The sequence below is a fragment of the Lotus japonicus genome, chromosome 6 (assembly GCF_012489685.1).
Source record: "Lotus japonicus ecotype B-129 chromosome 6, LjGifu_v1.2".
NCBI classification, from domain to species: Eukaryota; Viridiplantae; Streptophyta; class Magnoliopsida; order Fabales; family Fabaceae; genus Lotus; species Lotus japonicus.
The window spans coordinates 20,439,172-20,461,755 of NC_080046.1; positions in this window are offsets into that span (position 1 = coordinate 20,439,172).

Here is a 22,584-nt window from a genome sequence, read left to right on the forward strand (position 1 = left end):
CTCCCTTCCCAAAGTCCAACTGGCCCATTTAGACAGACTAAAGGCGCCAAAGCCCAACTCCACCTCTATAAATAGGAGGGGAATACCAATTATAAGGGATTCTTAGCTCATTTGAGAAATAATAGCATTGAAATTCAGTTATATTTTCTCTCTCTAAGCGGTTAGAGTTTCTCTCTTTAAGCATTCACATCACTTTCCTCACACTTTGGGTACTACCCTTCCTCTCTATGTTCTAGCACGGAACATTTGACGCCGTCTGTGGGGATCGGTAGATTTCTATTCCCAGACTATGTGGATTGTGATTCAGTGTAGTGAAGCTTGCTTTTCTGTACGATTTTCCTCATCCGGACTTGGTTCTCGGGTTATTGCGATTTGATTTCGAAAAGTTCGATCCTCTAAGAGATTCTCCGTAATTCGAAGGTTTTTGGCGGAATTTTTGTTTTCATTAGCGAAGTTTGATGAAGACGCCTCGCCAACGACGTGGCAACGACGTCTCTTCCTCGCGCACCGCAAGGAGCGATAGAAATCGCTGTGCAGAAGCACGTCGAGCGCTAAGTGGCGACTTGAAGATGCAAAATGAGTGTTTACAGGAGCAGTTGAAGTACTATCACCTCCGGCAGTGGAATCAAGAGGAGGAGGAAGCTGCGGCTACGACCGGAACCAAGCCTTTCTCGGCGGCTGTACGAGAGGTGACGGTACCGGACGGCATGACGAACCTCGTGTTGGAGGCGTACGACGGACAAACCAGTCCAAAGGATCATCTGTCTCGTTTTGATGCGAAGATGGCGAAGTACGCGGTTTCCGACGCTGTGAAATGCAGGATGCTTCCGTCAACGTTTCGAGGCGCAGCAAAGGAATGGTTCACGAATCTGCCTCCAGGATCCATAGCTAAGTTACGCGATTTCTCATCAAAATTCCTTGACCATTTCTCTGCGAGAACGATCGAGGATCTGTTTGATATTCGGCAGGAGGAACGTGAAACAATATGTGAAACGATACAGTTCCATATCCGCGAGGTTCGAGGAATTGCAGCCACGCGTGTGCGTGTGTGCTTTCAAAGGCGGTCTGTCACGGGGAGAATTTTATTGCGAGCTGAGTAGGGAGCTGGCATGCTCAATGGTGGAAGTCCGCGCCCGAGCGCAGGACTACATCTTAAAAGAGGAAATTGAAGCGCACAAGAGGAAGGGCGAGCGAGCGGCAAATGTGTCGCTGGCAAGGAAAATGATACAAGACAAGGAAGCAAGTCGCGAGCAGAGGTTTGAGGAAGCTGACCTGTTCATAAAGAAGAATAAAGGATAGCTACTCCGCCCGAAAATGAGGGATAGAAAGCACTGGTGCCCTCGCCGAGAAGCGAAGGTAAGCCAGCGAATGAGGTCGTAGGGATGCTCAAATAAGGAGTTAGCAAAGTTACTTCTCGAGGCGGAAATTGAGAACATGAACAGAGTCGGCGAGCGCAGAAAGGACCCCAGAAGCGAGGCGAGGAATCCGCTGAGGTGGTGTGAGTACCACAACTTAGAGGGCCATAACACCACCGACTGTTTCATGCTGAAGGGTCGAATCAGGCAGCTGATCAGGGCGAAACTGCCGCAAGAGGCGAAGGGGAAGGAATTTGAAGAAGCTGATAGCGGCGAGGGCGGAGGAACGGTTGAAGCAACGAACACAATCGCTGGAGGTTTCGAAGTTTGCAACGACGTATCGGCGGCGGGCCGGGAAACAGTGGGGGCGACAGCATCGGTACAGGTGTATCCAGGACCATTTGGGTGCCCACATCCAGACATAGTGATGTCGACCGCAGATTTCAAGGGAATCAAGGCCCATACGGACGATCCGTTAGTAGTAATGGTAAGAATAAAATGTTTCAACGTACAGAGGGTGCTTTTAGACCAGAGCAGCTCGGCGGATATAATCTATGAGGACGCATTCAGACAGATGGGGCTGACGGACAATGATTTAAAGCCATACACGGGAAGTTTGGTAGGTTTCTCCGGGAAGCAAGTTCAGGTACGTGGCTACGTAGAGTTGGATACAGTTTTCGGAGTGGGCGAGGACGCCGAGCTCTTGAGGATAAAATATCTGGTCCTACAAGTCGCGGCAGCTTATAACGTCATCATAGGGCGAGGTACCTTAAATCGCCTCCATGCAGTGATATCTACGGCCCACCTTGCAGTAAAGTATCCCCTACTTTGCGGAAGGATAGAGAAACTGGCAGTAGACCAAAAGGGGGCGAGGAAGTGCCATAGCAATTGCCTCAACCTGTATGGCAGAAAAGGAGCTGGCGACGGGCACAAGTGCCACGAGATTGGGACGTCTAAAGGCAGTGAAGGTGAACAAGAGCATTTGGGAGAACAGAGCCAGAGCGACGGCGACGAAAGGAAGGGGATGAATCAGGGCGAAGAATCCCGTAGGATAAGGGAAGGCAAGCTCTACGCTCAAAAAGATAATGAGTGGTATGACGAGAACTGGGACATGAACGCTACCAGTAGAGGAATACTGGAAATCGAGCCCAGACTCACCAAGGAACAAGAACAACGCTTGAGTGAACTAGTAGAAGATAACGTTGACCTCTTCAATTGGGGGAAAAGAGGAACTGTTTGTGGGGAGCCGCCTGCATTTGCTTGGCCCCCTCGGAAGGCAGGAAAGGGAGAAACTCATCGTCAGACCAGGAATGAAGGAAAGAAAAGAGCAGAAGGAAGGGGTAACAAGAGGGAGGGCAAGCAACAAAGGGATGGGGACAGAAGACCAACGAAGTCAGCTCGGCCCGCCAATCGCGAGGAAGGACAGGGACAGATCCCTCGCCATGGCAGAGAAGGCAAAGAAGGCGAGGAAGACATGATGCTGGGAGTAATACTCTGATTAAAAAGGAGACCCTTGGTACAAAGACAACAAAGATAATCTAAGGACTCCTAACATTTTGAGTTGGCTCTACTGTTGGGTCCAGGTGGGCCAGCATCTTGCCTGCAGGTAGCATTCGAAACGGGGCGCTGTCTGCTACGCTATAAGAAATAACGTTGCGCCCTCACTAACACCAATTGGTTTTGACGTAGTGGTAAGCGCGTGATCCTACAAGTGGTATCAGAGCCAGGTCCCGTGTTCGAATCCCACGGAAGGCATGTTGTGCAGCTAGTTTGGCTGGCAGGTGCTGGGGGGGGGGATTGTTGGGTCCAGGTGGGCCAGCATCCTACCTGCAGGTAGCATTCGAAACGGGGCGCTGTCTGCTACGCTATAAGAAATAACGTTGCGCCCTCACTAACACCAATTGGTTTTGGCGTAGTGGTAAGCGCGTGATCCTACATCTACGTGTTCTTCCGTCAGGAAACGCTCGGCGACGGAGCCTGGAGGATCGTCGGGCCCGACCAATCCTGTGGGTGTAACCCTCTTAAATGCCCCCATCTGGCTGAGATCAATAAGAGGATGAAGATGTTTGACTTGGGCTTTGGCGAGGAAGAAGCCTCGGCCGCATTCAGAAACGGCAGCAACAGCAGCCTCTGACCTCAATCTTTCTTCTAAGGCCTTCGCGTCAAGATGGGCTTGAGTCTTCGCTGAGGATAGAAGATCATCTTTCTTCGCCAGGTCAGATCGAAGGTTTTCAAGGTCGACCTCCGTCAAAGCTATTTGGTCTGCTTTCGCGCTCGATTCTAGCTGCGCCTCCTGCCGCAGCTCTGCAAGAGCTTTCTCCAATTCAGAAATCCTCCTATCTCGAAACTCTAAGCTAACTTCAGCACGAGCGGACTGCTCGGTTAGCTCTTTGGAAAAGGAGTTTTCCTTGGCGATCAGTTGAGCGGCGAGCACTTCTTGATCCTCAGCAAGTTGAGAATTGAGAGCGCGGAGGCACGTCACTTCGGATCGTAATTCGTCAGCATCCTGGGCGGAGCGCCTATAGTAGTGGAACGCGTGGAGCACTCCCACCACAGCCCCTTCAGAGACATTATCCAAACCACGCTACTTAACAACTTCATCCATTCGCGCCATTTGGGCTGATGTCAAAGTTAAAGAATACGGGAATCCCCGACTCACGGACCCTGAGAAGGGGGTGGAAGTATGAGCAGGTGGAGGAGGGGCGTTGGCGGAAGACGTCAGGTTTGGACCAAGCGGCGACGAGATAACTGTTGGATGGGAAAGTGAGCGGTCGACAAGACCGTGTTGGGCTGGAATCGTCCCTGAAGGCTCGCTGGAATTCAACCTTTTCGGGGAAGGGCGAGGATCCTCCTCGCCAAGGGGCCGTTTTCCGCTCGCCTGGATTCTCAACAGAGACGTCTTGTCGCCTTTCAAATTTATTCGACGGTGATGCTAGGCCAGATAGGGTTGAAGCGCTAACGACCAGGCCTAGCTTCCAGGGAAACCCAGCTGCGCTGCGGGGAGGGCTGGACAGATACGCGATAGAAATAAAAGAAGGTCGAAGGTTCAAGTTCGTGGTGAATCGCGTCGCAGAGAATTTCGAAACACCGGAGGAAGGCCCAACTATTGGGATGAAGTTGACTAGGAGCCGCATTGATATTGTGAAGAACGGAGCAGATAAAAAGGGAAAAAGGAAATTTAATCTTCAAATTTGTGAACATATACCCATACACATAAAAGAAGTGAGGAGCACCCACGAAGTCATCTTTAGGACGAAGCCAAGGGCGTTCAAGGGGTGAGCAGGCACTGACATACAGAAACTTGTCAAGAGGTTTCTCATGACAAAATCCGCTGGATTCTGTGGAAATCTCCCAAATGGACGATTCTTTTTCCAAACTTGACTGTTGGTTAGGCATTGTCCCGGCGGGCAAAGCCCTCGCGGCGGGAGCACTTAAAGATTTCCAAGTCCTCGTTCGGAAGGCAATGACGTATTTTTCTTCAAGAAGAACGCCTTCTGGAGGGGGCGGGAGAACAGGAGGAACGCACCGGAGAGGGGTGGCAGCGACGACATTGCGTTTGGAACTTTTGGTCTGGCGCTTTGGAGTCATTGCAGAGGGATTGCAAGGAATAAAGGTAATTTTGACACTGGACAAGTTCGCGTAATGGTGAAGAAGCAAAGGTTCGTAATCGTAAAGGAACGAAAGGGGTTAGTGAGATAATGCTGTTATAAGCGGGGAGTGACGTGTAGAAGGGAACGTGTAGGAAGAAGTTGTGGACGGTTATCGAGAGATGTGGAGAAAAAAGAGAGGTTGTGCCCCATGACGTCAGGAAATGACATGATTGCAGTTGCGAAATTCTAGGGACTGAGAAAGACGCATTAAATGAAAAGTTGCAACGGTTGCTGCCGATTGGTTAAAATTCAAATTGTCAAAGTTGTGACGTGACTGGAAGGGACATGTCAAAGGTAGCGGTTGAGATCCTATGGGTTCACTGACCCTGGCGTCACTTCAAGGCTCGACGCGTGGGATGGACACAACACGCGACAGAGTGTCACGATTCAAGGCACGTGCATAACTATGCTGAGGCGGGCGGACTAAAAGCAGCCGCCACAAGCCTGCTTGTGGACTGGGGTCGCCCGGAAGAAGAGGGCGCAGCTGAAGGTCCAAAGTGTCGATTGCAAAAGGCTTTATTTATCAGGCCATGTTGGCCATCGTTTTTCACTTCTAGATTTTAAGTTTTTAAGTTTTAGTCGGCATCCTTAGGGCTATCGCCTTGTTTCTTGCTTAAAGACACACTTAGCTCTCATGCTTCGAGCTCGGTGTCTTGTGGACTTGTGGACTGGGCGAGACCCCAGGGTCCCTCGCCCAGGAGACCTGACCTTGGGCGTAGGACACGCCATGACCTTGGGCCTCCCTTCCCGAAGCCCAACTGGCCCATTTAGACAGACTAAAGGCGCCAAAGCCCAACTTCACCTCTATAAATAGGAGGGGAATACCAATTGTAACGGATTCTTAGCTCATTTGAGAAATAATAGCATTGAAATTCAGTTATATTTTCTCTCTCTAAGCGGTTAGAGTTTCTCTCTCTAAGCATTCACATCACTTTCCTCACACTTTGGGTACTACCCTTCCTCTCTATGTTCTAGCACGGAACAATGCTCTAATGCACATATGTTTTTAATGGGAAAAGAACCACCTCCAGTCCTCCACCCACCCACTCACAATAAAGTGTAATTAAATATAATCAGATTCCAATTTTCATAACTAATAGCCACATTTCCATAAAAATAAAAATAAAAACTAGTAGCCACATTCCAATTCAAGTTCAAGTCTCGAGCCTTTCCCCCATAAAGGCTATCCCCAATCCAATAAGCAATAGTTTAGTTTCCATAGCCAGATAAGTGATATTGTGATAGCCACACATTTTCCCATCTTAGCCAATTTTTAAACCACATGTTACCAATTCCCTTCTCACTGTTCCCCTTTCCCAATTTCCCATCTCAATTTCACTTCTGACTTACCAAACTGCCACCATCTTCTCGAGCAGCAACTCTGCAAGCCTCACTCTTTGTCTCACCCATTCTCTTCACTCACCCACGACCGCCCCCTCACTCACTCAGCCATGAGCCACCGCCTCACTCCCTTAGCTCACCCACAAGCCACAGCGACCTGTACAGCGGCGAAACCACTCGCTTGTCTTCACTCACATATGACCCACCCACCACCGCTTCACCCACCGCCTCACACACTCACCCACCCACCGCTTCACACAACACAACCGATCAACAGAGTTACAGTCTTACAGAGGTGAACACTGAACAGCGATCAACAGAGTCAAATAGGTTTTACCTCAGAGAGAAAGGAGCAAAGCAGCAATCATCGATGGATCTTTTTTTTCCCCTTCCTTTTTCTGAAGAGTATTGTATTTATGATTAAGTCCCTAAATGTTGACCTACCTTTTAAATTTTGCCCATACTCTTCTTTTTTTTTTTGGCCCAAAAGCTGCCTGGTCCAAAGAAATTTTTTTCTTTTTTTTATTAGAGCCTGGGCATAGGGCCAGGCACGCCAGGCGGTGGATCCGCCTCTGAGTATGATACTCGCATTGAGTAATTTAATAGATGATTATTATATTTTTTTTAGGTAAATTTTACATTTTCACATTTCATTTTACTATTCAATTAATTGTATCTCATGAAATTTGTTTTTTAATGAAAAATGGTTCAGTTATAGAGATGAACGATGATGATTGAGACGCGCGCAAAATGACCATGATTGAAGGATGCACAAAGCCTAAAAAAACACAACCTACAAATCTCATGTCTCTAAGAATGAAACGTTGCATCACTACGATAAAATAACATCAAAATTATAATTTGTACATGCTTCTTTATTATTGAATTATCTCATTTTGGGTACCATACCTTGATTTTGGGCACTATACCTTGATGGGACTAACTCTTTTAATGAGTGTTTTTTTTCATCTACAAAACTTAAAATTGAAACTTTACTTAAGAAAAATTAAACAGGTATCATTTGAACTAACTACTTTCCAACTTATTGTTATAAAAGGATTAAATTTAATTGCCTTTTCTAGATTTGATGGAAAAATTATATAGACCAACTTATTGTTATAAAAGGATTAAATTTAATTGCCTTTTCTAGATTTGATGGAAAAATTATATTATTTCTATTTTTTTTTTATAGAGATTAAAGAATCCTGATATATTTCGTGATCGTTTAAATACAATTTTTTGTTTCGTACTTCGAAAATATAAATTACACCCTCCGGAGTTCGATCCCTAGACCTTCCCCTCCCAATTCACATGTCTCTCAACTCTTACCACTTGAGTTATCTTTTGGGGACGAGTTTAAATACAATTAAGATAAGGATTATGATTTTTTTGTTTGGTAAAAAAAAATGGTATAACAGAGAAAAAACACCTCCAGACTACCAGGCAAGGTGCGAATGGCATGCTAGGGTGGTCAGTAAGGGCTCACTCCTGGGTATGAGTGTCAGAAGATCTCCCCGAGGAACGTTGCCCACCAATTGGGATTTCACTTACTCTAAGGGGAGTCGAACTCTCGACCTATGAGGAGGTGAGAGTTCAACTCAGAATCTGAAGTCAATTGTGTCAACCCATGTTGGCAGGATTATGATTTATGATAGCAGATCTTTTGATTGAAATAATTGACATAAAAGAGATGAGATGGGACGTGGATGGCATACTGTTCCGGTCTAGAACACAGAGAGTCAGGGCTAAGCAAATCAGAGAGCGAAAGTAAAATGAATCAAGTAGAATGAGTGAAAATGCGTTGGATCCCCCACCGCTTGGGCGATGTCCTTTATATATATGATTGTGTTTTGACCCGTTCGGGTCATGGGTCGCCTGGCCCAATGATTACAGAAATGCCTAAGCCCACTAAGTTACAAAGCTGGTAAGCCCATACCAGTCCACAAGCCCACAAGACACCTGGTCTTAAAGTCTTCTTTAAGACGCAATGTGTCTAATAGGAAAGCCCACAGTGTAATTCTAACGCCCTGTAAATCACAAAATTACAATGAGCTCGCAGGCTCTTAACAAAAGTACAATAGAACTACAACACAATAAAACGGCTTCGCCTTTATTCTTGTGGCTATATGTGTGCGCCCGGGCTAGAATGGTTCGCTTTGCCTTAGTTGTCAGATCTTGAACAAAATCTTTGCCTGTCATTTCTGCAATCTGGCTCACTGTACGAGACCATCATTACCTGTGCTGTTGTCACATAGGATAGATATGAAAATATTTTGAAACTTGTAAAAAATGTAAAGCATATTAAAGGCGACGTGTGGCGAACCAATGCCAGACGTTGCGCTCTGTCATTAAAACCCACTAAAAACATAAGTCTGTACAAACATTCATCACATATAAATTCAAATTTAAAACTCACCAAAAGGTCTTTACTGTTTTCCCTCAAGAGACGTTCCAATTGAAAAGATGCGCCGGTTTGACATAAAGCATTAGCATTTAATGCGTGACTGAAAACGTGAAATCACGCGTTCGTCCTTCCCCAAAATTGCGCCCTTTCGTTCGCTGTACTCTTCCTATATAAGCGATACCTTGTCTTATTCCAAACCACTCTCCTTGTTCTTACTAATACGCTCCAACCCCTCAAAAACTCTCTGCAATTTGTCCATTTGCTGCACGCTGTTCTTAGCTTTCTTCAAGATCGTCTCTTTCATCTCCAATTCTCTTCCTCATCCAACTTCGGTAAGCTTTTCCCTTTTCTTAACCTCCTCTCGCTATTTCTTTATCCTTTTACTTTCTGCAAAAGCACTTATAAAATTCCAATTTCTGCTTTCTGCTAAAGGATAATTCTTCCTTACTTCATCACTACCAGACCCAGTTAACATACCACTCCTGCTTAATTCACCCGTCAACCAAACTTTTTTACTCACACTTGCACCTGATTTCACCAATAAAACTTAATTTTTGAACTCTACATAATTCCCTTTTCCTTTCGCTTTCAGGAGAATAACCCTCAAAATGGTTGCCTCAAATACCCGAAGAGCCGTTAGGACCCGTAGGGATCCCAACCTTGCTGACCCAATATACGTTTCCTCCGCCGTTACTAAAAAGTTTTCCAATTTTTGTACGCCTGTGAAAGTGCAAGAACTGCTAGATGAAAATACTTTTAGGGCAGATGGCGATGATAAATATCTAGATATAGTTCCATGCGCCTCTGATGAGCCATGTTGTTTTGGTAGTGCTGATTCAAAAGGAAGAAACCACACCTATTTTTTTGAGACCATTTTCGCCGATCTAGGGTATAAACTTCCTCTACCCGACTTTGCATGTTCCGCCTTAACCTTAATGAACATCGCCCCCACTCAGCTTGCTGCTAATGGTTGGGCTTACCTCCGAGCCTTTGAACTTTTATGCACTTGTCTCGGCTTCGAGCCAACATGTAACAAGTTTTTCTACTTTTTCGAAACTGCCGGCATGAAGGTGAGAGGTGAACATATTTGTCTTTCGTCCGCCAGAGGAAGCTCTTTGTTTTCTCTCTTTAGGAGTAACTATAAGCATTGGAAAGGAAAGTTTTTCAAAGTGAAAGAGACGGAGAGGTGTAAGGATATTTTCTATTTTGATGACAATAGCCCCAGATTCCCTTTTTATTGGACCAATAAGCCTGAAAAAGTTTACAAACTGCTTGACTCAGCTCTAACGACCGCAGAAAAGTTGGATGTTGATTTCTTGTCTTCCATTCACTTAAACTTGTCTGAATTCTATGATGCCTATAGCGAAAGAAAACTGAGTGCTTTCGTTGGTAAGGATTTTGTAAGAATTTTGCCTGCATCTATACGCATCTATACATTACTTATCCTCCTACTCTAACTTTGCCTTTGTTTTTGTTCATCCTGCAGCTGAAATGGCTCGTTTATCCGAATCTGACCTCCTCCGATTCCGCCGCGAGCAAGAGGCTTTAAAGAAGAATCCTTCGCCCGCAAAGTCGCTAACAGAGCCTGAAGCTAGCCATTCAGAAACTGATACTATTCGCCCCCAGAAAAGAAAAAGAAAAATCAAGACTACTGAAACTCCTTCCGACAAAATTCCAATTCAATCTTCCCTGACGCAGTTCATGGTTAAAACCCAATCTGCTGGCGGTGAACAACATGGATCCTCAAGCGCTCCACCCCCTTCCTGGAAAAACACTTTGAAGGAATTCGAAGAGTTAACTTCCGAAGAAGTTACTTCTCTGTGGGACTCCAAAGTTAATTTCAACTCTTTGGTGGAGACTAGCTTGGTATTCGGGGCAGATCAAGAGAAGATCAGGAAGATTGGGCTTCAGGAAGCTTGTCAAGCCATAATGACTAAAGGCTTGGAGATATCCGCAATCTCCAAAATGATCGAGTTAGAGTCCCATGGCTTTGATGGGATTTCCGCTGCTAAGAGACTTGAAGGAAAATGCCAACCTAAAGTCCACAGTGCAGATGTTAGAGAAATCTAACAAGGCGAATGAGAAGAAAGCCGCTGACCTGGCTTTAGAACTGGAAAAGTTGAGGAAAGCGCTTGAGGAGAATGAAGGTTTGAAGAAAGCCTTTGAAGAAGGCCAATCCCTACTGGAGAAGAAAGAAGAAGAAATGACAAAGATTAAGGCGGAGACTCAAACTTTGGCCTAGGGGTGTACAAGGGACAGGTTGGGACGGGTTTTGGTTAACCCTAACCCGACCCTAGACCCGAAGCAACCCGACATTATGCGGGTCCAATTTAGGACGGGTCTATGTAGGACGGGACCGGGTTGACCCGAGGGACAATAAGTTTAAGACTATTTGATACTAATTGTAAAATTTAAAGATAATAACATACTAAAAGAGTTATAAGTTGGAACCATTTTTTAGAAGAAATAACTTGAAAGAATTCAATTCTTTCATAATCTATTGCACTTGAGAGGTTTACATTTTGTTTGATCATTTCTTCACTTGTCTCACATATGCATAATACACACACATGATTTTCTCTTGTTAGAGCATGAAAGTGTCAATAGTTAATTTAATTCATAAGGTAAATGTTAAACATTTTAATTTCATCTACATGATAAGATAAATTTGAGCACCATGTATCACATTTTAATCATTATGACAAATTAAGATTTTATCAAATATATATGTGGGACGGGCCGGGTGACCCGAGTTTCAACCCGAACCCGACCCGACCCGAAGTCGGGTAACTCAAAGATCAACCCGAACCCGGTCTCTTTTAATGATCGGGCCGGGTTCAACCCGGCCCTAAAGGCTTGGGCCGGAACGGGTCGGCGGGTAGGATCGGGTCTTGTACACCCCTACTTTGGCCTCCGAGAATGAAAGATTGAAGAAATCCAATTCTGCTTATGCCGCTGATGCTATCACCCTGAAGTCTTCTATTCTAGAGCAATTTGAAAAAGGTTTTGCCAAAGCTCATGAACAAATTAAATTTTTGAATCCAACCTTGCCAATTTCTTTTGAAGGTAGCAATGCATATTGAAGGTATGAAAAACAGTAGAAAGGGGGGGGTTTGAATAACGTTTTCAAGATAAGGCTTCCACCTTAAAGATTTTGACAAATCTTTCGAGAACTTAAGTGCTAAAGATAAGAGATAGAAAAACACACAAGGATTTTATCCTGGTTCACTTGATAAATCACTCAAGCTACTCCAGTCCACCCGTTAAGGTGATTTCTTCCTTCTTAGAATGAAGGCAATCCACTAATCAGGTAAGAGTTACAACTGCACTTGAAACCTACAAGTGACTAACAATTACACTGACTTAGCTCACACTAAGATTCACTCTCTTAGTCTTCTCTAGGATCCGATCAACCTTGATCTCCTAAAGGAACTAAACAAACTGTTTATCAAAGAATTGTTTACAAGAGATTTGCTTCTAAAAAGCTAATAGTAAACTCAATGAATTTCAGATGAAAGAAAGCTTAGAAGAATTTGAATTTGTCTTGCGCGTATGTGAATGCTTCTAGCCGCTTCTTTTAGTCTTCAGCCTCTTTATATACTCCAAGGATTAGGGTTGAGCGTTGCATGGGAAATGCTACCGTTGGAGGGCAGTTCTGGAAAATCCAGCTTCTGCTGTGTCTGAGACTGTTAGGTAGGTCGTCAGGAAGGTACAGTTGCTTTTGTACTTAGATAGCGACTTGACCTTTAAACCTAGGAGACTTCTGATCAGGGGAAAGCTTCATGTTGGAACTTGTGAAGCCGGTTGATCAGAGTCAGAGGGAAAGCCCAGATCCTCTGACCATTGTTTCTTCTGATTCTGAACTCAGAGGGAAGTACATGGTCTTCAGAGTATCTTGCTTCTGGACATCAGAATTTCACTAATCAGCTTCTGGATCTTTAGAGTCTTCTACACCATCAGAATATCTGAGCCTTCAGTGTTTCTTGGTTATCAGACTTTCTGGATCTTCAGAACTTCTAGTGACTGAGTCCACATCAGAGTTTGTATAACTTCAGAACTTCTGAAGCTTTTCCACTGTTCATACTGAACATGGTGAATGCGAAAGCGTTGCTTGGGTCGCTCTTTATACACAGTGCTTCTGATTTGTGTGAGATTGAGTTGAGGTCAGAGCCTGTAAATAGCACACTCAGAAAAACACGTTAGAGTACCACAATTGTTCATATCAAAAGGTTAACTTGTAATCATCAAAACATAGAGTTGTACTACTAGATCAAAACTTGATCTTACACATATGCCAGTGTTGTTGATGGAAAACTTGTTGTTCCGGACTTTGACCAAGAAGAAGGAGATGAGGGTGAAGAAGAAGAAGAAAAAAGAAATGAAGAAGACAACAACAACAACAACAACAAAGAGGGCGAAGGAGAAAGCCATTGATCCTTCGCCAAGAACAATTGGAAAAATTTGGAGTTATGTGTGTACTACCTCAATGTTCTGAACAATTTTAATTTCTGTTCCCTTTATGTTTTCATTTCTTGTTTATTTCCTTTGTAATGCTCTCCTTTTATCCAGTAATATTAAGTATGCTCATGTTTCCCTGAAAACTCTGAGTCCTCTTCCTATAAGCCCTCTTCCTATTTAACATTTGCAAATTATATCTCTTAACTTATAGGGAAAATACACTTATAAGTAAACACTAAGATTAAAATCGAAACCATAACGATTTATTGTGTTTCTTGTATCATGCACTTAACTACTTCTATTAAGGCTAAAGATTACGATATTGATTGAATCTTCAAAAGATATAATAAATATGAAAGAATGAAATTTTGTGAAGCAATGAAAGAATGAAATTATTCACTGCTCAAGTACCTTGCACCTTTCTTCTTCATTTTCCAAACGTCAGCTGTATTACGCAATTTGTAAAGGACAAATGATATTACTATATCAAATATTTCTTAAGCCCAAAGTGTTGACTTTGCTATACAATAATCAAGATGTTTGATATTGCTTTACCAACTATTCTTTGAATTCACAAGGCCTTTGCAATTTTGAACTTAATCAAAAGTAACAATTTCTCAGAAGTTAACATCTTTCTGAGTATAAAATTTTGCTCGCTTGGAGACTTGTGCTCAATTTGGACAAGCTTGAATCCAAATTAAGGCTGTGCTCATGAATTCGTGGTCAAACGCTCTAGTTTTAAGAGACTTACTCTTTCTCAATTGTCTGACATCGCCCAATTGATAGACCTAAGTTGTAAATAAGAAAAAATATCATGCGGATCAAGGCAAATATTTTTTTTTTAAAAGGTTATGCCTCGTTAAAAACTCTCCCGCCTGGGGTAGAGAAAAGAGTGCATACCTGTTATTCATTATAATGTGTAACGCCTCGTTAAAAACTCTCCTTTTCAGGTAGAGAAAAGAGCACGTCACACTAAGTCTTAACACATAAACAAACGTAGTTTTTACAACACAAACATACAAATCATAGGAGAACACACCACATAGTCTTCAACACAACAAAACAAACTAAAACAACAATGCTCCACACACTGGGCGAATCAACTGTAATAATAACGCAGGTGCTGTGCATTCCAAGCTCTCGGAATCCTTCGCCCGAATAGTTCTTCCAAGTGATAAGCCCCTTGTCCCAAATCACGCAGAATCCTGTAGGGACCTTCCCAGTTAGGTGACAACTTTGAATCATCTGGACCTTTAGCCTTTCTGCGCAATACCAGATCGCCTACTTGCATGTGCCTTGGAACCACTCTAGTATTGTAGCGCCTTTCTGACCTTTGCTTTACTGCGGCCTGCCTCAAGCGAACCTCTGTTTTTACTTCCTCAGCCAAATTTAAGTCTATCAGCCTGTTCTCATGGTTCTCGTTCTCATCATATGTTGCAACCCTGAAAGTCATGTCCTGGATCTCAACTGGAATCATTGCGTCTACACCATACGTAAGCTTGAATGGTGTTTCACCTGTAGTGGATTGCGGTGTCGTGTTGTACGCCCATACTACTGTCAGTAATTCGTCAGCCCATAAACCTTTTGCCTCACCTAAGCGTTTCTTGATGCCATTCAGAATTACTTTGTTCGCCGCTTCTACCTGGCCATTAGATTGCGAATGTTCAACAGAAGCAAGCCTCATCTCTATCCCCATTTCATTACAAAAATCTCTGACTATTCTGCTTGTGAATTGCGTTCCATTATCGGACACCAATGTTGCTGGGACACCAAACCTGCAAATTATCTTTCTCCAGTAAAACTTCTTGACTTTTTCCGCTGTAATTTTTGCCATAGATTCTGCCTCAATCCACTTTGTGAAGTAATCAACAGCCACCAGAACAAACCTGATCTGAGCCCCTGCAGGAGTGAACGGTCCAAGAATATCTACGCCCCACATAGCAAATGGCCACGCAGAACTCATAGAACTTAACACTTCTGGAGGTGCTCTATGCAAATCAGCATAAATTTGACACTTTTCGCATTTCTTAGCGTACCCCATACAATCACTTTTCAGAGTTGGCCAATAGAATCCCGCTCTAAGCACTTTTGCGGCCAAAGACCTTCCCCCTACATGACTTGCACAAACTCCTTCATGAACCTCAAACATAATTCTGTCAGCCTCATCCCGTGTAACGCACCTCAACAATAGAACTCCTACGCCCCTCCTGTAAAGTTGATCTCCTAAAAGCACATAATGACTGGCTTCACGCACCTGATCTTTGGAAAATAAAGCTAAATCTGCCCCATCTGCCTCTAAGCACATTTTAATCCGATCCATTCAATCTGGAGGCGCTGCTCCTGCTACCATAACCACATCATCCTCATTTATGCTCGGGCTTTTCAAAGTTTCTTGGATCACTGACTTGTTGTTGCCCGGCTTCTTTGTGCTTGCTAGCTTGGAAAGAACATCAGCCCTGGTATTTTCTTCTCTAGGAACATGATTCACCTGTACACTGTCCATGCGTTTCATCAACTCTTGAGTCTTCGTTAGATACTTGGCCAATTGAATATCCTTCGCCTGATAATCTCCCTTAATTTGATTTGCAACCAGCTGAGAATCAGTTTTGATCACGAGACAATGAACATTCATCTCAATGGCCAACTTTATTCCAGCTATAATTGCTTCATATTCTGCCTGATTGTTACTTGCTTTGAAGTCAAATTTCAAGGATTGCTCAATAATCACTCCACCTGGTCCTTCTAAAACCACTCCAGCTCCACTGCCTTTTAAATTAGATGATCCATCTACTGACAGAATCCATTCCGCCTCTTCTGAAACCTTTACCTCTGGAGACATTTCATTGACAAAATCTGCTAACACTTGAGCTTTGACCTGACCTTTCTTTTCAAATACAATGCCAAACTCTGACAACTCAACAGCCCACGATACCATTCGCCCTGCCAAGTCAGGCTTTTGCAACACTTGATGCAAAGGAAAATCAGTTTTGACTTTGATTTGAAAACCTTGATATAAGGCCTCAATTTACGGGCGGATATAATCAAGGCAAGTGCAGCCTTTTCTATTTTTTGGTATCGTAACTCAGCCCCTTGTAAAGCGTGGCTCACAAAATATATAATTCTCAACTCATCTTTGCATTCTTGTAATAGAACAGAACTGACAGCATTATCTGATATAGAAATAAAAACCGATAAAGGTGTACCTGGTATTGGCTTTGACAATATGGGAGGCTTAGATAGATGCTCCTTGAGACTTTGAAAAGCTTGTTCACATTCATCTGTCCACTGGAACACTCTATTTTTCCTTAAGCATTGAAAAAATGGTGCCGCTTTGCTCCCAGAACAAGGTAGAAACCTTGATAAAGCTGCAATCCTTCCTGTTAGCTTCTGCACCTCCTTTACTGATGTCGGGCTTTGCATTTCCAGAATTGCTTTACACTTGTCAGGGTTAACCTCAATCCCTCTTCTGGTAATCATAAAGCCCAAGAATTTCCCACTTTGAATCCCAAAAGAGCATTTTTCCGGATTAAGGCGCATGTTATGCTTTCTGATTTCGCCAAAAGCTTCAGCTAAGTCTAGACAATGTCCACCCATTTCTTCTGATTTGACCACCATATCATCCACATAAATTTCCATATTGCGCCCCACTTGACCCTCAAAAACTCTGTCCATCAACCTCTGATAAGTAGCTCCTGCATTCTTAAGCCCAAACGGCATAGTTTGATAACAATAATTCGCCTGATTCGTCATGAAAGCTGTTTTCTCTTCATCGGGCGCATACATTCGAATTTGGTGGTACCCAGAGTAGGCATCCATTAAACTCAACATTCCAAATCCTGAAGCCCTGTCAACCAATTTATCAATGTTTGGAAGAGGATAAGAATCCTTTGGACAATGCTTGTTCAAATCTGTATAATCTGTGCACATCCGCCATTTCCCGTTACTCTTCTTCACCATTACCACATTCGCTAGCCATGTTGGATATTTCACCTCTCTTATGAAACCCGCATCTATCAATTTGTTGGTCTCCGCCTTCACTGCCTGCGCTTTTTCTTCGCCCATTTTCCTTTTCATTTGCGCAATTGGTTTCACCCCCGGATTCAATGCTAATTTGTGACATATAAAATTTGGATCAATTCCGGGAAGGTCTTGAGCGCTCCAAGCAAACAAATCCATATTCTCTGCTAATAACTGTGTCAATCTGGCCTCCTGAATCGCTGTCAAATTCACTCCAACCTTCAGATTTCGTTCGCCCACTTTGACAGTCTTTGTTTCTTCTTCGGGAGTCATCTTATGCTCCAGAAACCCCTCTCTTGGATCCAAACAAACTCCTTCCTGATCAATGTCAACTCCATAAACTCTGTGTCCCTCCTTAACAGCTCTTTTCCCCATGTGACCATACTGCTTGAAACTTTCAGAATAGCACCTCCTTGCAACCACTTGATCAGCCTTAAGAATTCCTACGCCCCCTTTCGATAGTGGATATTTCACTGTTAAATGCCTCGTTGAAATAATCGCACCAAGTTTGTTCAATGAAGGTCTTCCTATAAGCACATTATACGGTGACGTACATTTCACCACCAAGAATTTAATGGCAAAAGACTCTGCATTTATTCCTTCGCCAAATACCGTGTTGAGCTCCACATATCCTCTGACAAACACTCTTTCACCCGAAAATCCTACTAACGCCCCATCATACGGCAATAGATCAGCTTCTGTAAGCCCAAGCTTCTCATAAGCATCCCCATAAATTAAATCTGCTGAACTTCCTTGATCCAACAACACCCTTTCAATTTCATAATCAGCAATCTTTAGCATTACCACAATGGGATCATCTTCGTGGGGTTGCGCTCCCACAAAATCTTTGACAGTGAAAGTGATATCGGGCTGATTGATTCCCCAGCTTCCCTAATCATTAGCATAAACTGCATTCATAGAATGAACATACCTTTTCCTCGAAGAATTTGTCACTCCTCCGCCTCTGAATCCGCCAAAAATTGAATGGATTCGCCCCTTAGTTTCTCCTCCCACTTGCTTTTTGGGCTCTTCTGACTCTTGAATTTCATTTCCAGCTTCGTCTCTCTTGGTAGAAGTTCCAGCTCCATCAGACTCTTTTCTTGCCTCCAGCTGTTTCATGCATCCTGCTTTTATCAAAGCCTCTATTTCTTTTTTTAGTGTAAAACAATCATCGGTATTGTGCCCCGCGATGCGATGGTATTCGCACCACTTAGATCTGTCCACGTTGCAAGGTGGGCGTTTCGGTTGTTTCGGAAAACGAATCGTGTTAGCCTCCAAACACATGTGCAAAGCCTCTGTCAAATTAACTGCAAGTGGGACCGACCTGTCCTGTTGGTTTCTAGTCCACGTCAATGAATGCCCATATCCACGATTTCCATAGGGTTGAGCACGATTACGAAAGTTGGAGCGGTTATCATAACGACTTGAATTATTGTAACCTCTTTCGCCCTTAGAAACCGCTCCACCCGAACGCTGATCGTTAACCGTCGCCCTCTTCGAATCCGCTTGCTGTTGCTGGCCGGTAACCGCCGCATTCTTACGGTTTTTCTTTATGCGATCACTTTGTTCCTCACGAATAAAGCCCTGCACCCTGTTGCGCAATTCAGCCATCGTTTCCACGGGCTTACGACTTAGATTACTGTTCAGACTGCCTGGTTGAAGTCCTAATTCAAAAGCGGCTATGCAAATCTCTGGCATCTTATCCTCCAAATGAACTGAAAATTGATTGAAACGCCCCATGAATGCTTGAAGGCTCTCATTAGGCCTTTGCTGAATGTTGAATAAAGCTTCCGGAGTTACCTTCTGGGCGCGGCTAGTTGAGAACTGAGACAGGAACTTAGCAGACAAATCCATAAATCCAGCGATTGAGCGAGGCGGTAAAGTAGTAAACCAAGTCATCGCCGATTTCTTGAAAGTTGAAGGAAGCATTTTGCATTTCAACGCATCTGAAGCGCCTACGATAACCATTTTGGTGTTGAAATACACCAAATGCTCTTTTGAATCAGAATCTCCAAAATACGAATCGAGAACAAGTGTCTTCAAATTATCTGGGACAGTGGTGTTTGCAATTTCATCCGTGAACGGTTGAAAGTCCACGACCGTTTCTGCCATTCTTCGATCGCCCTCCTGCGAGCCCCTAACTTGATTCAATTCAGCAAGTTGAGTTTGCAATTGTTGATTATGTTGGCGGAGATCATTCAGATCGTCCATGATCCATTGAAGAACATCGAGAGGAACATTATCCTGATGGATTTGGTTCCTCTCTCCGTTCGCTCCAGATCGAGTGACCATTTCTGTGAGAAATGAAGCCTAGGAAAAATTCTGTCGGCCCCACGGTGGGCGCCAATGTTCCGGCCTAGAACACAGAGAGTCAGGGCTAAGCAAATCAGAGAGCGAAAGTAAAATGAATCAAGTAGAATGAGTGAAAATGCGTTGGATCCCCCACCGCTTGGGCGGTGTCCTTTATATATATGATTGTGTTTTGACCCGTTCGGGTCATGGGTCGCCTGGCCCAATGATTACAGAAATGCCTAAGCCCACTAAGTTACAAAGCTGGTAAGCCCATACCAGTCCACATACAAAAATAAATAAATAGGAAAATGATATCGAGTCGTTTTTAATTATTTACTTGTTGGTTTCAACTAATATAGACATCGTTATTGGATTCGGGTGCGGTAAAGATTAAAGATTTTCCCAAGTATACTACTCTTAAAAATTGGACCTTATGGATTTAAACAGTTAGAAAATAAATTATTGTTTCTAATTAGTTTAGTTGTTATTTCCTTTATAAATTTTATTTCTTTCTTTTCAATTCATGATATCATAAAACCCAGTAGCTCACTTGGTGAGCTAAGGGAATAAAGGGATTTGCAGGGTGAAGGGTCAGGTAACCGTATTAACTATGCTATGATAGGGATTACCAGTTCCTATCAACTTCTTCCTTTCCCGTGCGAACACCAGGAGACACTCATCTTCACCACGCAGCAACACATTTCACAATTGTCTTGGTCGTGTCATAATGAAGGCTTAGCTCAAGATAAATGTTTACGAAATTTTGTACTGACAATGCTTTTCCTAGCTGAATTTTTAGCTTAGCCCATGTTGGACATAAGTTTTCTTTCCGTACATTACATATGTTCTCCCATAGAGGAGTGTCATAGGTTACTTTCTCAGAATTGTCTAGAAATTGTGTCCTCGTCTCTCCTGGTCTGACTCTTAGCCTTTTTTTGTTGGGGACCTAGCCCGCCATTGCAAAAAAAAAAAGTAGAATACATAATGTAACTTAAAGATGGTTTAAATAAGTTTTAATCTCTTATTTTACATTTAAGTTTAGTTTTAGTCCCTACCATCTAATTTCTATGGTCACTGAATGTGTCAGGCACATTCAAGTTGTTCTCTAAACTTTAAAATCAATCATGCAATCCCTTAAATTGGCAGACGTCGCGTCGGTCAAATTTGTCCATGGGGTTAAAAAAACATTTTTTGGAAAGCCAAACGAATTGAATTACTAAGGAAGCACAAGGGGTGCTTCAACCCCACCAAATAGTACAAAGAAAGGTCTATAAAAAATAAGAAATAAAAAATAAATCCCAACACCCACTGATTTAGCTATCATAACATAAGAACTCAACCCCCAACCCCCAACAGTTTCTTCAAGGATGAGAAAAGACAACATAATCTATCAAAAATAAAATTGTTGACGGACTTGAACGAAAATGCTGAGATGGAACTTTTTTTTCCATGTTAGAGTGTCCACATGTAAATTGAAAGTTGGGGAAAAAGTTAACGTCAATTTAGTCCTTCCTAATTATACTTTTGGGTTTCTATTTAAAAAAAAAAAAAAACCCCAACAACATTCATCATGTTCATCTCCTTCATTATTATCTCTAGAAAATTTTCATAAATTCAAACTTTAAAATATGACAAGGTCAATTCATTCTTCACAAAACGTGAAATCATCATCAACAAAGTAGAAAATAATACCGCAACAACTAATCCATTTGGAACCACAACAACGTAGATATTCAAGAAAATAACATCATCTATGATGTTGCTTCTTTCTAAAACTCCATTATTGTGGCGGTAAAATCAGAGTGAGAAACTCATCATAGCACAAACAGTCCTTAGCAGCACAGAACAATATAAATCTCATAACCAAACCCAGAATGGAAAGCAGCGCACAAGTAAAATATTAGAAGAGTTTCACAATCCACATGAAGTATAGTAGAGAGAAAATGTATGTTTCATACATGTAGGGAGAGAAATTCAGTCAAGTATTTCTCTATTTAATCTTGTCTCTCATTACACAAATCTGGGTTTTAGGGATTCAAACACAAATCTGAGATTATATCTTCACTGAGGTCTGGTTCTCTAGCTTAACATGGACGGGCTCAGTCAGAAGCTTAACATTGACGATTCATCTGGCGAGTTCGCCATTGATCAATCTCAATCTTAATTGAGGTCTGGTTTTCCGCGTCCAAGCGACAACACTAAAGACATCCATTGAGTTCACCACCGATCCTAGCCTTTGTCATTGAACACATGTTCTTGGGTGGGGATGTACTGCTTGATGGGCTGTTGAGTGGGACTGGGTTTCGATGGAGGTGGGGTTTCGATAACGGTGGAGAGCGCAGCAGTTGTCAATGCTGAGGGTTTCAACGGAAAAAAGGAACATGGAGTTGGGTTCGTGGGTCTCCAAATGAACCAGATCAGGGTCTGTTTATGTCTCACTAGTGTATTCCGGTTAAGAACTAGATCTGATTTCGATGATTATCGGAGGAGTGAGGGGGTGGTGACCGGAGAACTTGAACCAGGTAGTTTACGTGGTGGAGGTTATAGGTCGTTTAAATGGGGAGGTGGCTAGAGTGGTGGTTGGACGAGGTGGAGTTCTGGGTTTTTTGAAAAAGATAAAGAAGGTGAAGATGAACAAGATGAAGATGAAGAAGGTGAAGATTGTGTTAATTTAAAGAGGGACTAGATTGAGGTTAATTTTTTCCCCAACTTTCATTTTACACGTGGACACTCCAGCATGGAAAAAAACTTCATCTCAACATTTCCATTAATGTCCGTAAATGATTTTAATCCCCAAAGACTTATATGACTGACATCTGCCACTTTCAAGGATTGCGAGATGAATTTTTAAAGTTTAAGAACCAACTTAAAGGCTCCTGGCACATTTAGAGACCAACTAGACTATTTACCCGAAATTAAATCATGCTAGAGTCCAATATTTTCACCAAACCTAAGCATTGGGTCGGTTAAGAACATAGTAAATCTGACCCATTAGCAGCCACATTTGGCCCAAAAAAAAGTAGCTTGTGTTCAAAAAAAAAAAGAAAAAAAGTAACAACCTTTCTTC